This window comes from Triplophysa rosa, linkage group LG14 (genome assembly GCF_024868665.1).
Source record: "Triplophysa rosa linkage group LG14, Trosa_1v2, whole genome shotgun sequence".
NCBI lineage: Eukaryota > Metazoa > Chordata > Actinopteri > Cypriniformes > Nemacheilidae > Triplophysa > Triplophysa rosa.
This window is the reverse complement of record NC_079903.1, coordinates 16507357-16526801: the sequence shown is the minus strand read 5'-3', so window position 1 is coordinate 16526801 and position 19445 is coordinate 16507357. Positions and strand designations below refer to the sequence as shown.

The following is a 19445-nucleotide window of genomic DNA, read 5'->3' as shown; positions in this document are numbered from 1 at the left end:
CCAAATAGATTTCAGCCAAATATTTGGCCAGCATTACAAATGTTTTGATAAAAAAAATGATGTCGAATTTCTATTGCTGAAAATGTACCACCAAATGATGCGTCACGCTTTAGGTCTGTGTGTCTTTGTTCATCATTCTCTTTTTAAAAAAAACAGCAAGGTTTTCTAAAAGACTACAATTGAATTGTACAAAAGTAAGCTTGAATTTCACCACAGCCTCTGGGTTTCTTTATAAAGCCTTTCAACATCTAGAATATTAATATCATAACAGGTGTTTAAAAAATGGTCAACTAAATAACTACATGGCAAATTAAAGTGACATAATTATACATTTGGGAACACAATCCAACACTGATAGCACCCTACCTGAACAAAAAGGACCAAATAAAATTAATAGGCGACAATATTTCTTTATCGGAAGCGAGCATCGTCGCGAAAATTCACAACACAATAACTGTCACGTATCTGTGTTTGACCTTCACGCTCCTCTTTTTGTTTCCGAGAACAATGGACGCTTTTCCAAATAAAATAACGCCCGCCGAAGCGACAGAAAAAATAACGTCCGGATTTCGAAAAAAAATGAAATAAATAATAACAGAGCCATGTTACGCAGTCATGTGACACAGAGTCGTCCTTCTATCCACCATTTATTCTCACTCTTGTGAGCAGCCCACGCATCATTTGAGTATTAAAAGAAGCGCGTCTGGTGCCGTGGCTCTCCTCCCTTCTAAATGTGTGACATTGGCTGGCCGAGAGCATGAGAACGGAGCCTATTCAATAGCAGAATCCTCATACTTGGCTAGTAACCATGGAAGCAGATGCCTACTCCTCTGCCCTTCTTACCTCCCTGCTCCCTCATTGAAAAGAGGGCTCGCCTCGCTTTCTTCTTCCTGACCGAACTTGCTTGGCCCTCAAAGGGAGCGATTCAGCAGGTCACTGGTCTAGACTTGTTTGCACGGTCCACGGATCAGCCTTGAGGTAACCCTTGGTCCGCCTGCGTAGCACCGCCGCAGTCTGCAGGGGGGGACATCGAAGATGTGAATTTGAAAAGGAGCTCCGTCCGATTTTGCCTTTGTGCCTTTTCCCCCATCGATCGGCTGAATATCGAACCCTCGTTCTGTGCATGTGTGAAACGGATAGCTTAGTAAGCATTTTTTCTAATCAAGCTTGCGTTGTGGGCCAACTCTCTCGTACTCTCTCTCTCTCTCTCTCTCTCTCATACTTAGCCACCACTTTCACTCTGTCTTTAACCCTCTCTCTCTTTCCCTCACATTGTCTTTGCTTTCTCTCTCGCTCTTCTCTTCATTCTGCTTGTTTTGATCATCTGGGACATCGGAATAAGCATGTTGTGATACGTCAGATCAGTGCAATTTTTAGCTGTTATTGATCCAGTTGTGAGTTCAGCAGCGTGGATTTTGCGTGCTGCATCGACGCCGTGCTTTTTTAACACTGACCAAAGAGGGACTTTTAAGATCACCAACTATCAAATGTGTTGCTGTTATTAGCTATGTTTTGATTCCACTTGTGAACGGTATCTGTATGATAATTGGAGCAATAGAAATAAAAAATAAGGCTTCATATAACAATTTTAGGGCGCCTGTTTTATGAAATACTGATCTCTCATAAGGTGAGTGTAATTGTGTTCTGACATCTTGAATTTTAACTGCATGCAGCTATTTTCATCAAAAAACATTAAATGTATTTTTTCCTGCTGTTTCATGTGTGCACTAAAACATTTATGTTGATATGGCTGGTATTAAATCTGTGTGTCTGAAAGCTTTATGACGTGTTGTAATTATTGTAGGTTTAGGGATTTATTATGTACACAATGAAATGACATTTCCAGAGAGCTGTATTCACACTGGTGTTTAGACATCATAGAATTTATGTAAGAAATGATGTATGCTTGATATGGGGACAGAAAAGGTTTTACACAAAACAATTTTGTTCATGCATTCATCATTCTTAATTTAAAATTCATTCTTCCATTGAAATGATTTACATCTTGAATGCATATTGTATGCAAAACTATACAGTAGCCTACCTGTGTATACAGTATCTGTACCACTTCAACATTTTATCATATTTCTACAAAAAAATTATGTTTCAAATATTAAAACCATCTCAACTAAAAATTTTGTTTCCTTGTATTACATTTCTTGACAGCTATCGCTTACCAAGAATTGTTAAATACAACAAATAGTAAAAATATGAAAAAGTTTGATTAATATGTTTTATTGAATTGTGTTATCATGAAAATGTAAAATGTTATTTAAACATTAATAAAACTAAAACTAAAAAGCCATTTTAATCAAAAGGTCTTAATTGTGAAATTTCTGATATATATCATTAGTGATATTATATTTTTGAAACACCTCATTTATTTACTCATATAATTTAGATAAGGGTTGTGTATGTTAATTTGTTGTAATAATTCAGATAGAAAATGAACAGCTCATCGCTCACCTTTGGACCACTAAAAAGAAATTAATATTCACAATAGATAACATGAGCTCTGGTTTCAAATAGAGAATGCCCCGATCTGGGTGGTTAAGGGGGCTGAAGAGGTGTGTCAGTGGAATTCGATTGGATGAAGCCCCTCACAATGTTCCACACACGCCATGTCAGTAGATGGTGGTGAGGTCACAGAAAATGGAAGTTCATTTTGGAAATTACTATCTAAATATTAAATATTAAAAAATATATGCCTATTTGTCCTTAAAAAAAAATAAAACGTAAATTGGTAAATAATTTACAGTGTTTGGAACAGTTGAAAGGCAAATTTTTAACACATGTTTTCATTATATAACTTTTTATAAATGTGAACATATTTATATTCATAAATGTCATGTTTTCTCTATTATTTTCTTGTTTTTACATAATATTTATACTATATACTATTATTTAGCTAGAAGAATTGTAGGAACATTAATGTACATAAGCCACATTCATAGGTGCTTCCTTTTATTTTTGCAGTAAAGATTTGCATAATATTTATTAGAAAATAAGATTATTAAGCGAAAAGAAAAAATAATACTATTACTTTTTAGTATTTATCCCTGTGCATTCTTAAAGCAATCTTAGGAAAAGGTCCAAACAGCATGAGATAAAACCTTACAATTTGAACAAATATTTACAGTATATAAATGTATATATTTTATATGTATATCAAATTATTTACAAATGTTATTAACTTTGTGTGTAGACAGGCTATATCACAACACCAAAATGCAGATGACACTAACTGATCAATTTCCCCCCAACAGACATTAAGAACCAGTCGATGATGTTCAACATGCAGTTATATTATAGTATGTGTGGTGTGCGTCAAACAGCCACGTCCAAAATTGTCATTTGTGATGCACGTCTTGTGTTTTGACTTTGAGACAGCAGCTCAATATGTTCTCCTTGCTCGAACGTGAGACTCACAATGTAGACAATGATGCCAAGACCAGCTGTGAGTTTCTCTTCAGCTCACTCTATGCATTATTTATAGTCACATCAGTAGATTAGGGTTAAAAGCTTGACCCTGCTGCATGACATTGTCTCCGGACCCTTGGCGTCCTGGTCACCGCAAACAAATGATAACCTGCTCTATCTGCCACCAAATCGTCTGCCTTGCTACCCTTATAATGAATTATTATAGAGGTGTTATTTTAGACTGCCTCTTTATTTGCTATTGCTCAGGCATACACACAGAATTTGCTTTTGCTATTATAGATACTTAGAAAATGTAACAAAATAAACAAGACATTTACACATGGTTCGATACGTTGGTTTTTCATGGTTTTACCTCAAGTGCCATTCTTAAAAAAATCAAACAGACAGTTCCCCCCAGTACACAAAAGACATCCCCCTATGCATTACCCAGGCTAACAAAACACCATTATCTGTTTAATTGCCTGAAAACTGTTAAATAGCCTCTATTTACATGACAAGATGCAGCTTGTTGTGAAGTGTGGCACAAACGAGTCATCACAAAAGATGTTGACGGACACAAACGCCCCCCCCCCCCCAAACGCAGGACACTCGCTCATGAATGACAGCAACCTAGCCATACACAAACACACACACACACCTAATTGGTTTTTAAACAGGTTAACACAGATTTAGAAAGAAACCCAGCACTTAAAAATACAGATAGGCTTCACTGTACAGATGTTTAATAAATATTTTTTGTAAGTAAATCTATATTATATATATATATATACTGTATATAATATGCATACAGTACTATGTGGTCCAAAAGTCTGAGACTGTCAGTAAAAAAAACCTTTTGTGCTACATTCTGTTTTAACAAATTATAAATATTTCATTACAAATCAGCACAACAACTTTTTCTACTGAAAATGTGAATTGAAAAATGTACACGTTTTTGTGTTCGGCATGACTTGTTTTGCATTCGCTCAAATTGGCTTGGATTTGATCATTTTTGTGCAAAAGCTGATGATCCATGTTAATCCTGTATGATTTGAGGTTGTTCCAAAGAACATTTCGCATGCTTTAATAGAGGCTAGCAAACCTTACCTGTGGTATAAATGAGTTTTAACATGCTTCAAATCACAGAATATTACAAACGAAAAGTGCAGAATATTAAATACGGCTTTCTCATTTTTTCATTTTTAAATCTTAAAATTGTATTCTATTTCCAGGTATAAATCCGATTTTCAGACTTTGAGACCAATCTGTATGATTATTGATCTTGGATGGATATGAAAAAGGAGCGAGAGTCTGAGCAGAGGAGCGATGACCTGAAGGCACGATGACTGGGAGAAAAGCTTGATATCACACTGGGAGAAAGACGAGAGAGAGGGAGAGAGAGAGATGGGGTTCCTTCTGTCTTCTCTCTCTCTCTCATTCTCCTGCTGCCTTTGTGTGCCCAGGAATGTGCTTGCTTTTCATTTCTCTTTGTGTCTGCCTCACGGGTTTTAGGAGGCAGTGTCTTATGCCACAGCGGGGTCAGAGAAAACACAGAGACACATTCATGGCCACATCAAGTTTATGTGAGAATCTGGTCCTTCCTTGACCCTAATTTCCATATGAATTGTTAATAAAATAGCAGTCCACTGAGGGGGGATCAGTCTAACAGGGGAAGTCAAGCAAAGCAACCTTGGTTTTAAAATGGCCCCGTCGCTTGTTGCCTAGGTGCTGAAGCGCTCGAGTTAAAGCCACCGCCAGCATGTCATTATTGTCAGCGATGTTTACTTTAACTGTGAACAAATCGAGAGCATATACAGTATTTAGAGGCTTTAGGAATGAATAAATCATGACAAATGCTTTTTACAATTTAGCAAAACGTAAAATTTTGGTACAGACTCATGTAAGCAATACTCTTTCACATATGCATGAAGTGTATCAAAATGGCAACCAGTATAATTGACTAAAGGGAAAAAAAGATCAACGTGTTTAGTTTTTGGACTGTTTAAGATCACTCAAGCCAATCACAGTTTGGGATTCTGGACATGGAGCAGGATACAGCTTGAGGGGCTGGCCAGCAGATTGACTTTTCTTTGGGTACAACACACGTGTCCAGTGACCCCGCCACACTTTCCCATGCCCCCGATTCCCCATCTATTCTAACAGGCATCCCCATAGACAGATCGGATTTGACAACGGCAATGTTTAAGACTTCCCTCTGTGATGTCATAGAGGTGTGACGTAAAATAACAAGACAACAAGGGTGGAAAAATAATTTGATGATTGGACAAAATAGAGGTCATTGAATCACCTGTCTCTATCTTTTAACACATCTTCATTTTTTTAATGTTTCAGAATTTTTTATTATTACATGTTATAATAGTATATCGAAATATTAATTAATATAAAAGATGAATGCAAATAATATACGTATTAATATAAAATATGAATACATTTATACCATTTACAAATATTAAATACAATACTAAAAAGAACAATATTTAATTACATTTTTAAATACTAAATATTTGCACATTTAAATAGTTCCAATAGTAAAATCTCTAATTGTTATTTTTTTAAATAAAAAACTTTTTAAGCAGTTACACTTCTTAAACATTATAAACGATGATTAATATTACCATCAAAATAAATAACTTTTTTTTTATAGATTTACAAATTGTTGCCAACAATTTATCTCTATACTTCAGATTACAAATTATAAAAAAGCATCCTTCTGACATGATATATCTCTAGTTCACAGGATCTCAAATCTCTTAATCTCCCTCATAATAACTCATATTATCATGTTCTATCTGAAGAGCTTTTTTTCTTCTCAGTCCTGCTTTGTGGCTGTACACATCTGTTATTCATACAGAGCTTTTCTTCTGATTAAGTTGTCTCTTTGCGGACATGGATGTCCTCACTCTTCAGAATTTTTGGACTTGTGGACAGATCTCGCTGTGAAGCGAGAGTATTTCTGCCAGCTTGACACATACAGAAGAGGAGCATGACATCAGGGCTTTGTCATTTGGAAGATCTTTTCAAGGATTACAGTGGGGAATAAGACCTTGCCTGGGGATGGCTTATTTAACTGAAACTCTAGCTGTTTTCACTACCATTTTTCTCTAAGTTCTGTAAATGTGTTGCTTAGGGGAGCGTAGTTGGCATTACATATACCTCCTGATTCATTATTGTGACATTTAAGCCTTGGGTGCTAATTTTGAATACAAAAGAAGCTGTGTGACCACATGACAATATCACATGACATCCCCACCCAAAGACTACACTGACAGAACTCAGAAAATTACATAATTAATTTTATGGTATGTCAAAACCTTTTTCAAAATATTGCTATTTTTTATTATCTTGGTATGAATTGTGGTTTGAAAGTTATTGCCTGTTATCAATGAAACACATTTTACAATTGTTTTAAAAACAATGAACTGTCTGTGGTATGTTCATAAGATTTTGTCCAATAGTCTAAATAATAGCTAATGACTATTTAATCCATACAAGTAAAATATTAAAACACACAACAGGCACATTACATAGCAATCTTTAAAGCAATGCTTTAATTTTTACCTAAGATTTTGTCTAAACAGTTGCATTTAAATTAATTTAACCTTTGTGTTTTACAATGTCCAAACAAATGAGATGTTTCTGAGATTACATGAAAGCCAGTTATTTTCCTCAAATATTTACAGTGAATCAGCTTGTTTTGACTGTTGAAATAAGTGTTTATTTTTGTTATCAGACAATCGCACATCAAATAATTGTTTAACTATTTAAAAAGGTTGTTTTCCTTTGCTAAAAAACATTTTGGCATGACACTACTTGTTATTTCTGTGTTCAACTGTACCTCCAACAATCTCTCAGAAACACAACAGAACATTTCCTGGGGATATCAGTGAGCCATTACACATAGTGCTTCTTTTGTCTTGTCATTTCCCTCAAACAAGAGTTCTGTGACATTGGAAAAATATTTTGGAAATGTTTTGCTTTCTTTATATCGAGCACAGGTGTTGAGATTAGAACTTGTTCTGACAATGCTGCCATATCACAAGTCAGAGTTGAATTTCATTGGGATATCAGCCAGCAGGATGTACATAAAATAATTTTTACAGATCTGATCTTACTCAGATCTTCAAATATTTATGGAGTGTTGAAACCTTTTTTTCTCTATCATGCAATGAATAACGGATTACTAATGTAGGGGCTTTTTAAAATAAGGAAAAGTCTCTTGTTTCTAAAAGCCATCAGTGCTGCTTTATGTACATTTCCTCTACACATTAATCTACAACCCAAGTATTGATTTAAGTGGAAATGAGAGTAAATAGCCGTACAGATATGTTAAAAAAGTAATGTAACGAAAACAATAAAATCAACAAAAATTCACTTTTAAAATTCATTACAGTTTAAAATACCCAAAAGTGACTTATTTATTGCATTTGCTGGAATGCCTCGAGTAAATAGAAAAACGAATATTTTCATTCATTTAAATCAATCACAGCCATAAAACAAACATTAATATAATTAATTTTCCTCATTTTTTTCTTCAAATAACTCCCAGAAGGAATGCATACAATTGCATTAAGCAACATGTGAACGATTCAATAAGTTCCATAATCAAACAATTGAAGAAGACGGTTTGAATCTGTCTTCATTCCCTGTGAACTTTACCCTGATCAACACTTGACTTACTACCTCAGACTAAGAACCTCAAACGGATCTAACTGGGCCATCTTCCATTCTCACTAAACCTAAAACTGCATTCTCAGTAGTGTTATTTTAGTGAAACCTCCTAAGAACAACCCGATATAAACCCTGTAACAATATAAACCCGATTTGATACAATTATTTCTCGTTCGACTGGCTGACCAGGAAATTGGATGTCTAGGTAGATTACACAATTATACAACATAAGTTGCTCTGTAAGACCATGCAGTGCGAACAGCCCATCCAGGAAAATATCGAGAGCTACAGTATGCACAGAAAGTGCTTAAAGTGATAGTTCACCCAAAAATGAAAATTCTGTCATCATTTGCTCACCCTCATGTCATTTCATACCTGTATAAAATACTTTGTTCTGATGAACACAGAGAAAGATATTTGGAAGAATGTTAGCAGTTTTCAATTCTGTGACATCATTGACTGCCATAGTAGGAAAAATTTAATGGTAGTCAAAGGTGCCCCAGAACTGTTTGTGTTCCTAAATTCTTCAAAATATCTCACTTTGTGTTCAACAGAACAACAAAATATATATTTTTAAATTTCCTACTATGGTAGTGGATGATGTCACAGAACTGAAAATTGCTAACATTCTTACAAATATCTTTCTTTGTGTTTAACAGACCAAAGAAATGTATATAGGTTTGAAACAACCTGAGGGCGTGTAAATGATGACAGAATGTTTTTGGGGTGAACTATCCCCTTTAAAAGTGCCAAAGCTTTGCTGTCGGGAAAAAACTCTTCGATACAAGATAATCAGTCAGCGTGCATTCACTTGTTTCATAAAACCATATAAATTCAACACCTATAGGAATCTACCAAAAATAGTTTCAATAAATGAAAACAATACTATTATTCAACTATAATCACTTATCGTAACAACACTGACAGTGCGATACAATGTAACACAATAAGGAACCAGGAACTGTTGAAAATAACTTTAAATCTCCTGTTTTCACTTCATGCAAACAGTAAAAGACTGAAATTCCAGACAGGACCATGAACTTAATGAATTTAAGAACAAAGCTGCCTTTTCACCTCATTTTCAGCCTCAGCTGATAAGGCACACAGATATTGTTTGAATAGTCAATGCAAGCACTGAGAATTCCCATTATTAGGGAAAAAATCCCTATACAATTGCCAACATGCATATATTGACACACGTACACTTTACTCTCCCTAAATCGAGTACAGAAGCAAGTATACACTTACCATATAGCCCGTGAGCAACATGAAAGAGAATAAAGCATCCTAAGTCTATTCCATTTAAGGTTTTCAAATAACTGCTGTCTAGACCATGCAGAAACTTGGAACTACAGAAGTGAAACGACCTTCCCCCTTCCTGCGAGCGATCCGTTACCCCCCACCCGGCACCCCCCTACCTCATCCATGAGTGGAATCGCTTTAAGTGCCTGTCAGGCAGAAAACCGGCTTCGGCATTGTGCAGCTGTAATGTTTCTCCCGGTCCGTCCTCCAATGGGGTTGGCCTTTTCCTCACCACATGACTTAGAAAGGCTGAAAGTGAAATGCAGGGAGATAGCACAGAAGTGCAGAGAGTACAATCCTGTCTGCAGGGCCATGTTCCCGAGGAGCAGGTTTGAGTTTACAGTGCTTTTCCGACATACTTCATGGAGGGTGGGAGGGGGAGGAGGCGAGCGAGGAAACTGCGCATAATCCTTTCCCCGCAGAAACTTCCTCTCGCTCAGAAGAGCCGCTGGCTCTTGTCGAAGCACTGGAATGCGAAGGCCATGCTTCAAGAGGCCCAGTCATGCTAACCCCTAAGTCACTTTTCTATGACCTCGGGCTTAACATTAACACGTGTGTATTTGTGTGCGAGTGTGTGTGTGTGTGTTATGACAAGGCTGAGATTGAATATGCAACATTTTTAGAAAACGGAGAAAGTGGTGTTCTGAAAGATGGATATAGTCATATTTTTTGTTTTGATTCATAGTACATTATTTTAAATAATATAAATGTTGTCAATCATATTTATTCAAACATTTTACAGTTTATTTATTACTGAATATCCTCTTTTGGAAACATTGCTAAAGTCATATGATGTACAAACGGCTTTTCCACAATTAAAGGGATAGTTCATCCAAAAATAAGAATTGTGTCATCCTTTACTTACCCGATGTATGACTTTCTTTCTTCTGCAGAACACAAAAGAAGATATTTTAAAGAATGTCGGTAACCAAACGACATGGTGACCATAGGGTGACCATATGAGCCATTTCTCCCGGACGCGTCCTTGCCAGGATTTGGGTGCGTCTTCCAGGAGTAGCATTTGTCGACCGCATACGTCATCGAGGTTCTCACATTTCAGTAAAAAAAGAATCATAAAATTAACATTTAACATCGCTTAAGACATATAATCATTGTAGTCTTTATTACCTTGAAATATAACGGCTGCCTTTATAAAATAAAACCTGAAATAATAAACCTCGATGACGTATGTGGTCGACAAATGCGACTCCCGGAAGACACATCCGAATCCTGGCAAGGACGCGTCCGGGAGAAATGGCTCATATGGTCACCCTAGTATAGACACAAAAGCAATGGAAGTCAATGGGTATCACATATTGTATTGGTTACCAACATCCTTCAAACTATCTTTTTTGTATTCTGCAGATGAAAGAAAGGCATACAGGTTTGAAAAATATATATATATATATATATGACGGTGAGGGGACATTTTTTAATTCCAAGTGTCAGTTGCTCTCTTTCTGCATCATTCTGTATGGACCTGAATGTAACCAAAGAAGATTACAAAGAAGTACACACTGTAACAGCAAAGCATGCTAACAATTCCTCCACCGTTGTATCATCGCAAGTGCGCACGAGGATCGAATGATATCGGTCATGTTACTAAATGATGTAAACCTGGAGTTTTTCCAGAGTTCGACTCGTATCACATGGCTCCTCTCCACTCCCCAGTATTCAACCGTTCTAGATGTCAAATCAAACAAGGGTCATTTTCCACGAACCACCGTATCGGTGAAAATAAGTTACCAGGCCTGAAGGTGGGTTGCGAACTCAGGCAGACTTTTCCATCTACTTTCACACTCCCTCGATGCACAGAACATCAGTGTTTGACCATAAACACGAACTTCATGCTCATATGATCAGGAAACGCTTCCTCTGACCTCTGCCTCCTTCAGACCGACTCAAGGCAATCACATGAGTATTGTCTCTCACAAAAATAACAGAAGCACAACACTTTCACTTACAGCTCCAGATATGCACAAGTGGGTTGTAGAGCACAAGCGACCGCTCGCATCTGTTCTGGACCACACACTCGCTCCGGTGCCACTCAGCACTTAAATTAGAATGCACCTTGTCTTTGCCGTGCCCTTTTCGAGAATTATTCTCGAGACTAATCAGACCCCGGGGATCTGGACCACAGTGCCGAGGGCCTAGAATAGGGTCTATTAGACGTCCATTTGGACTCGAGCCAGGAGTGCTTGCTCCACCCGTGAGGCCCTTATGAAAAAGGTGGTTTGTCAGTGTAACCACGCAGAATATTTGTGTGTGCTGTATTTTTCCTACTTCGGGTCTTTTTTAAATCTTGTTTTTGAAAAGTACAACATTATAGAGTTAGCAGACCTGTAAACAGTTAATAAACACCTTATTTGCTCAGCTGTGCACCAATTAGAGGCTTTCAACAAACATTATATAAACTATATTCTGGAAAAATGTACGTTTTATTCCACAAGCTAGAAGGTTTACACCTTAAAACACATTTTACAGGGTTTTATAATTGTCCCAGCTTATGTTTCCTCAGCCTTGAGATGTTTATATAAGGAGGGTGAGATGCAGAAATATAAATCTTGAAGTGCTTTACCCTCATAATGACACATACTTCTTTCATGTACAGTAATTCAAGAGGAACCAGTGATGAATTTTCATATACCAGGTGCACATGGAAAGCAAACATGGCTTTTGGTGCAGGCATTTACCATTCCAACACACTGACTCTTTGAGAATATAAGATTGTACACCAGTTTGTAAGCCGTTGGCTTTTTTATGCATTTCCCTGATGGCCCGATTCCCATTTGCATACGCTGTAGTATTGTGTCAGGATAATATTTCATAAAGTTCAGTTCGCATCATACGGTATACATGGAGCATTTTCTAGACCACTGCAAAATTGCACACGTTGGCATATGTGTTAAGAAGCAGAATTACAGAAAAAAAGTGTTTATGCTTTTTTAGTTTCTTACTTTTAGTCAAGAAAAGTTTCTGTTCAGAGGGAAAATAAAGTTTTTTTGTGTGTGTGCTTTTAATTAATTTACATTGTGTATTGATGTAAAAAAGCCAATAACAAAAGCACTTCTTGAATGATTAAAAACTTCAAAGATCATGCGTTAATCTTAAAATTAATACATTTAGTAAAATACAGCATATGAAACCAACATTGCGCTATACTTGATATTTTTGAGTACTAATATATGTATGTTTACATAGTCATACATTTTTTGCTTGGTTGAGCTAAAGAAGGACTACAACGTGACATTTCAAAAGGTCGAATTAGTGCTTTTGTCGGATATAAATCGAACTTTTAAAGTGCATGTAAACACACTTATTGTCAAAGAACACTGTGCCAGGAGACACATTCAGACTGAACAATAAGGACAACTGAAAAGCATTATTAACTCTTGAGTGTAATAAATCTGTCATGTTATTCAAACGAGCGCATTATCCTTTCATACAAAGACTATAAACCAAACAAAGGTAGTCAGGGCACCACACATTTATGAGCATCTCAACAATAACATCCCATCGGCTTGCAGACCAATCATACCGGCGAGGCAATCAAACTGACTGAATGTCGTGACGGTAAACAGCCTGTCTGTGTGAGAGAATGAAGTGTGGGTTAATTGCCACGTCTCCATGGAGGTGCGGTTTTCAGATAAAGTGTCCCGCCACAATGTTCCTGGAACCTTGCGCTGCAGTGACCCCTCAGGGTGAACCTTATGATAGGACGAGATTTTACAGGGTGGCTTAATATTTACAAAAACATAAACATCCTGCCAATTAAAAATGGTACACAAATGTGACCCTGGACCACATAACCAGTCATAAGTAGCACAGGAAGTTTTTTAGCAATAGCCAAAAAAAAACATTGCATGGGTCAAAATGATAAATGTTTCTTTTATGCCAAATCATTAGGATATTAAGTTCCATGAAGATATTTTGTAAATGTCCTGCCATAAATATATCAGAGATTTATTTTTGTGAGTAATATGCTATGCTAAGGACTTCATTTGGACAATGTTAAAGACGATTTTCTTTAGTATTTTGATTTTTGCACCCTCAGATTCCAGAGTTTTAAATAGTATCTCGGCCAAATATTGTCTGATCCTAACTATTCATATCAATGGAAAGATTATTTATTCAGCTTGTATAAATCTCAGTTTTTAAAAATTGACCCATAAGACTGGTTTTGTTGTCCAGTGTCACAAATATACATTAGGTCTAAAAGTCCAAGATGACTAGTAAATTTGTATTTTCTATTTTGATACTTTTTAAAATAAGACTTATTTTTTTACATGAACTTCATTCAAATTGTGTGTTGTTGTTTTTATTTCTATTATTTTTCTTATTTGGAAATATTTTATTGTCATAGATTTCAGACTTTTGAACCCACTGTACATTAAAGTGATCACCAAAAAAATGAAAATGTTGTCATCATTTACTCACTCCCTTGTCATTTCAAACCTTTATGGCTTTCTTTCTTCTGCAAAACCGAACAACGGCGATACTCATTGACGTACATCGGTTTTGTGTGTATGGGTATTTTTGAACATTCTTCATAATATCTTCTTTCGTGTTCTACAGAAGAAAGTCATACAGGTTTGAAATGACATGAGGGTGAAAATAATAGAATTTTCATTTTTGGGTGAACTATTCTTTAAGTTTTCATCATTCATTTATCCCCAATTCTTTGTTTATAAGCAGATGATGAAATATTGACTACATCATTGCGAATGTAAAATCGATGAAACTCAAGACATTATCTTGCAATTACAGAACGTCTAGACATTGGAACAATAAAAGATTATTAGCTGATTTAACCGTTATGGTTTTTGGAAGCAGTCGTGTTTAACCAAGATGTTCTGTCTGCGGTGTCCTTGACCATCAAAAGAAAACAACCTTACAATGAGAAAAGGAAAACCCCTGTTTTTCCACTTGCCGTTGTCTACCAAACCTGGGATTTCCCATATTAATCGATACGTTGAAACCTTACATTAATATGAAATGAAAAACACTGCAAAAAATCTAGATACTATCTGACCAGTCCAAAACGCTCGCGATCAAATGGGAATGATTAAATCCTTCAAGCCAAACTATTGTTGTTCCTTCATTCTTTTTTTTGGTTGAAAGATCAAAGGGAGGGGTTTTAGCATTCCTTTGAATAAGCTTTTAGCTTAACAACACAAGGCAATTTAGATCTTTCCCCAGCCTAGACAAAGGCTTCCCTGGATCTGCTAGCTGATATTCTAGGGCCTATTGTTGCCCTTGAACCTGATAAATTTGACAGGGCCCAAGAGTATGGACATTGTGATTTCACAAAGCTCTCCCTCAATAACCGTCGGGCTAATCTCCTCGCCTGATACCGTATTAATAACCTTTTAATTAAAACAGAAAGCGACATTGAACAAGGACTAAGCTGCACCATGCTGGGAAGTAGAACTACAATCAATACGTATACTCGCCGTAGCCCGACTAGACGAAAAGCTGGTGAAGAAAAAGAGGCCTCTGTAAAGTGAACAATGCAGTGAAGGACAAAACTATTTGCTTATCAAAAGATCCAAAGAGATCAAAGGGAATAATCAATGGATAAAACTCATTTAATTCTAAAGGTTTTTATAATGTCTTTAGCAGGGAAATTACATGCGAATGTCAACCTTAAAATGAAAAAAGGTTTTCACCATGTCAGTATTTGGTGGTTTAAAAACCCATGTTAAGTCTCTCACAAAGTTTTTATATGTGCCTTTAAATGTGACAAGTGTATTTTTAACTTAAATACTACAAAGTATGTTATCTCTCAAATATGTGCGTTCTTTTTTGTCACATCCATAACGCATTAAATTTTCTCTTAAAATACAAAACTCATGCATGGCTTGATATTTTTCTGATTCCTAGAATGATTCATCAGGGGTTTAGTGAAAAAGAAAATGGCTAAAATGTACACATTCTATAAGTTCGTCACAATAGTTTTCACTAAAAACATGATAAAATTTGATCTAGATTTGCATTTGTGTTTTAGATATTACTGTCAATTTGTCTGTTATTCTAAAATAAAAGTTTGTCTTCATAATTCTTCTTTAAAATGGTCTAAAAAAAAATGGAGGCCAAGCCCTCCCAATTTTAACCCCTTCCCTCCTTTTCAATAAAATCACCTCCAACCCAACCTTTTTGTTCCAAACCTTTATAAATTACTGTTCTGTTGAACACAAAGAAAGATATTTAGAAGAATGTTAGCAACTGAGATGTCTGGGGATGGTGTCAAAGGTGCCCCAGAACTGTTTGTTTTCCTAAATTCTTCAAAATATCTTCTTTTGTGTTCTACAGAAGAAAGAAAAATATACAAGATTTTTCCTATGGTGCCCCAGAAATGTCAGTTGCTAACATTTTTACAAATATCGGACTTGAGGGCGAGTAAATCATGACAGAATTTTCCTTTTTGGGTGGACTATCTCTTGGATGGCACATTACTCAAGTAAAATGTGTTGCAAACGCTGTTACGTGTTGACGTTGAACGGTGAGATTCAAATGCCACAAAAAGGAAAAGCAGATGAGTGAAAAGGAAAACCGCATAATTTATAGCCAGGAAATGTGGAAACCCTGATAAAGATCTGGTTTAGTCTGAGTCTGCAAAACCAGCTAGTCTGTCCTTAGCCAGCGCATGGCATGCTGAGGTCATGACCCGGTCATGAATCGCTTCAATCAGCTCCTGGCTGCGACAGGAGGGAGGAGAGCCGTGAGCGCTTTTGATCTCGGTTGGCTAGTCAAGCAGCATGGGTAAAAGATCCTTCTGCTTCTCCTTCAGGTCAGGCACTGTGGGAGCAGGGCCGAGGGCAGGTCAAGAGCACTGTGCTATTTTTCCTCCTCACCGAGTCCCCGCACCCTTCTCTGACCTTGTAGAGCTCCCAGAGCTCGGAACGTTACCTTCCTCGTGTTGGGTTGGAACTAGGGCTGTGCAAAAATATCGATACATGTAACTATCGCAATAATCTTTTTTTCAATAGTGCATCAATAGTGATACCTCTACTGTCGATATATATTTTTAAAATCATGTCATATACATACGGCCAAAAGTAAGTGGAAGCGAGCATGGCGAAAAATATAAGAACGCTTGAAGCTCTCAGAGCTGATGTGTGGGTGTGCTTTGGTTTTCAAAATAAGTCATGGGAGTAATGAGTTAAAATAAAATAATGCTGTTTGTAGGCTTCACAAGTCATGACACAAGTCACTTGGCTACTGCAGTGCATTAGACAAAAAGTTTATTAAGAAAAGTAACAATGACTTTTATTGTGCTTTCACAGATGTGACACCAGCACATTTACAGCATGGATGAACCAGAGGTTTTATTCTGCCCATGTTCATTGTTTTAACTGTAATGCACCACAACAGCCAAGTGACTTGCGTGAGCCACCTTATTCCCCTGTGCTACCCACTTGAGGGGCGCAATCCACAGATTGAGAACCCAAACCTCTGATCTAAAGGTCCATGCATCGCACATCATGGCCACTCTGCAGAGGTAAGGGATGTTTTTACACTTATCCTTACAGAAAACCCTCGGTGGTGCACAGCACGTTGTATTTATAGCTCTACTTTTTACATTTTCTATTTAATCGTATCTATGTATCGTATCGAAACACATAGCAATATATTGTATCGTGACCCATCTATCATGATATGTATGGGCAACCCGTTCTCACTCCCGACTCGTCACATATTTACGCTCGGTCAGCGCCCCACGGCGTCACATATGAACGCGCAGAGTACCCCTTTGGCGTTGTTTTTCGACGAACAGGGAACTGCGTTGCTGTTTTCTAAATGCTCCAGACCGAGATGCGTGCAATTCGTAGCATTTCATAATTATTTATGGTTTTAATATTTTGTAGCACCTAACCTCACCCTAAACCTAACCCTAACCACTTCTCAGCCATATAAAACACAACACGCGAATAAAAGTACAATCACACGTATTTATTACACAAACTGACCAAAAGCATTACAAAATAAAACAAGCAAGTCGTTTCGCATACATTTCTGCACCAAAGCCTCACGATAACATTACAATGGAGATGCCGTGCGTGTCCGTGAATACATGAACTCGGCTGAGGCTCCCATTCAAAAGATAAACCGGAACAGCTAGATGCAGTCGGTTGCGGGAGCCAATACCGTTTCACGTTCAAAGCCAACGAAATGACGCGATCGGACACGAGACACGGGAAAGCCAATGGCATCGAAGCTGACGTAACTTCCTCTGGCGGCAAATTTTGAACGTCGTTCTTCTCTGGATTTGAGATTTACGGCGGACGGTGATCGCTTTCGCATATGTTCCTCATACAAATCAATCGTTTCGCGTTGGTACCCTTGGAATATCTGTATTTTTGAACGACATTGTGACTGCTTGTATTATGTGTTTTATATTACGATAAATAAACTGTTTTAAACATTCAATAAACATTACTTGCTCAAACTGTCTGAATAGTGTCATGTAAATGCAATTATCCTGGCCATTAAACTTAAATTAAACCCCGAAACATCATGATTGCAAATTATATCTAATATACATTTTCATAATGACGTGAAATTCGCGTGCCCTTCACGTCGAAAAACAACGTCAAAGGAGTACCCTGCGCGTTCAAAACTGACGCCGAAGGGCGCTGACCGAGCATAAATATGTGACGAGTCGGGAGTGAGAATGTGTTGTATCGGGAGGCACTTGCCAATACACAGCCCTAGTTGGAACAGGGGTCGGCAACCTTTGCGACCAAAAGAGCCATTTTGGGTGTTCTCCCACCAAATAAAATTTGTCTGGAGCCGCAAAATATATGAAACCTTTAAATTACTATAATACAGGTTGTTATGCATGTAAGGTAGTAGTTACCCAGTTGCACCACTAGGTGGCAATATAGTATGATTTTTATTGTATTTAGATGTTAGCAATTTATACATTTTTGTCCCTGGCAAGAAGTGAGAGTGTTGTCTGGCAATAGGAGAGTAGCGTCGCGGTGTTGCACGCGCTGCTTCAGTTAGATTCATACGGACATCATGCGTAAACATTATGAGAAGCGCGCTAGCCAGACAGGATTTAAACTATGTAAACGTACCAATTAGAATGTTTTCTTACCATTCCATTTCTAACACACGCATACAGTGTTTGGCACTGTCTCACATCTGTCAAAGCAGAAATAACACAGCTGCTCTCTGTATCCGTTTTTTCTGTCATCTCCAGTCGCGCTCATATGTACATTGCATGCGCTTATTTTGTCTATTCGAATGAAATATCTGAAAAAGGAAATACATTTACCCAGCCAGAGTGTATGGCTTGGTAAATGTGTACGCTTTTTCAAGATATTTATTGAAGAAATCAGAACAGAAGTGGTCTAAAATGGACAAAATAGACGGATTACAGCACCAGGTGTAAACAGGTATGTGCCTCTTTCGTCCACTTGGGATCCGATCGACCAAAACGCATTTAATACCAGGCATAAACAGGGCCACATGCTGCTCGAGAGCCACGGGTTGCCGACCCTTGGTTGGAAGAATGGCCTGACTTGATATTGGCAGGTGTCCTTAAATGGGTGTTTTCTCTGACTTTATAGGCATAGTTCACCCAAATAAAACACAGCACTTAAAAGGGATAATTCACCTAAAAATGAAAATTCTGTCATCATTTACTCACCCTCTTGACATTTTAAACCTGTATGACGCTCTTTCTTCTGCAGAACACAAAAGAAGATATCCGGTCCCCATTGACTTCTATTGTATGGACATAAAACCAATGTAGGTCAATGGGGACCAATGGTTTTCATTTGCCAACATTCTTCAAAACATCTTCTTTTGTGTTCCGTAGAAGAAAGAAAGTCATGCAGGGTTGAAATGACAAGAGGGTAAGTGAATGATGACAGAATTTTCATTTTTAGGTGAACTATCCCTTTAAGTGCTGTGCTGGACTAACCTGTAGTACGAACATTGAGAATGAAACATGGGTAGGGCTATTTCACTTGGACTCGAAGCATTGATTAAATGTCAGGCGTACATATCAGTGCTTATATTGG

The 19445-nt window shown here is 37.3% G+C and overlaps 1 protein-coding gene across 6 annotated transcripts in view; it reads right to left on the bottom strand.

Moving 5' to 3' along the window:
• The window catches only part of zgc:153372 (uncharacterized protein LOC767695 homolog), an 85532-nt gene that overhangs the window by 60763 nt on the left and 5324 nt on the right, over window positions 1–19445 (bottom strand). For 2 of the 6 annotated variants that reach the window (XM_057350639.1, XM_057350638.1), the window contains one exon: window positions 11838–13118. The exons of the other annotated variants lie outside the window; for them this stretch is intronic. The gene's annotated coding sequence lies outside the window, so the exon portion shown is untranslated. Of the gene's footprint in view, window positions 1–11837; window positions 13119–19445 lie in introns of those variants that run through there. 6 annotated transcript variants of the gene reach the window in all.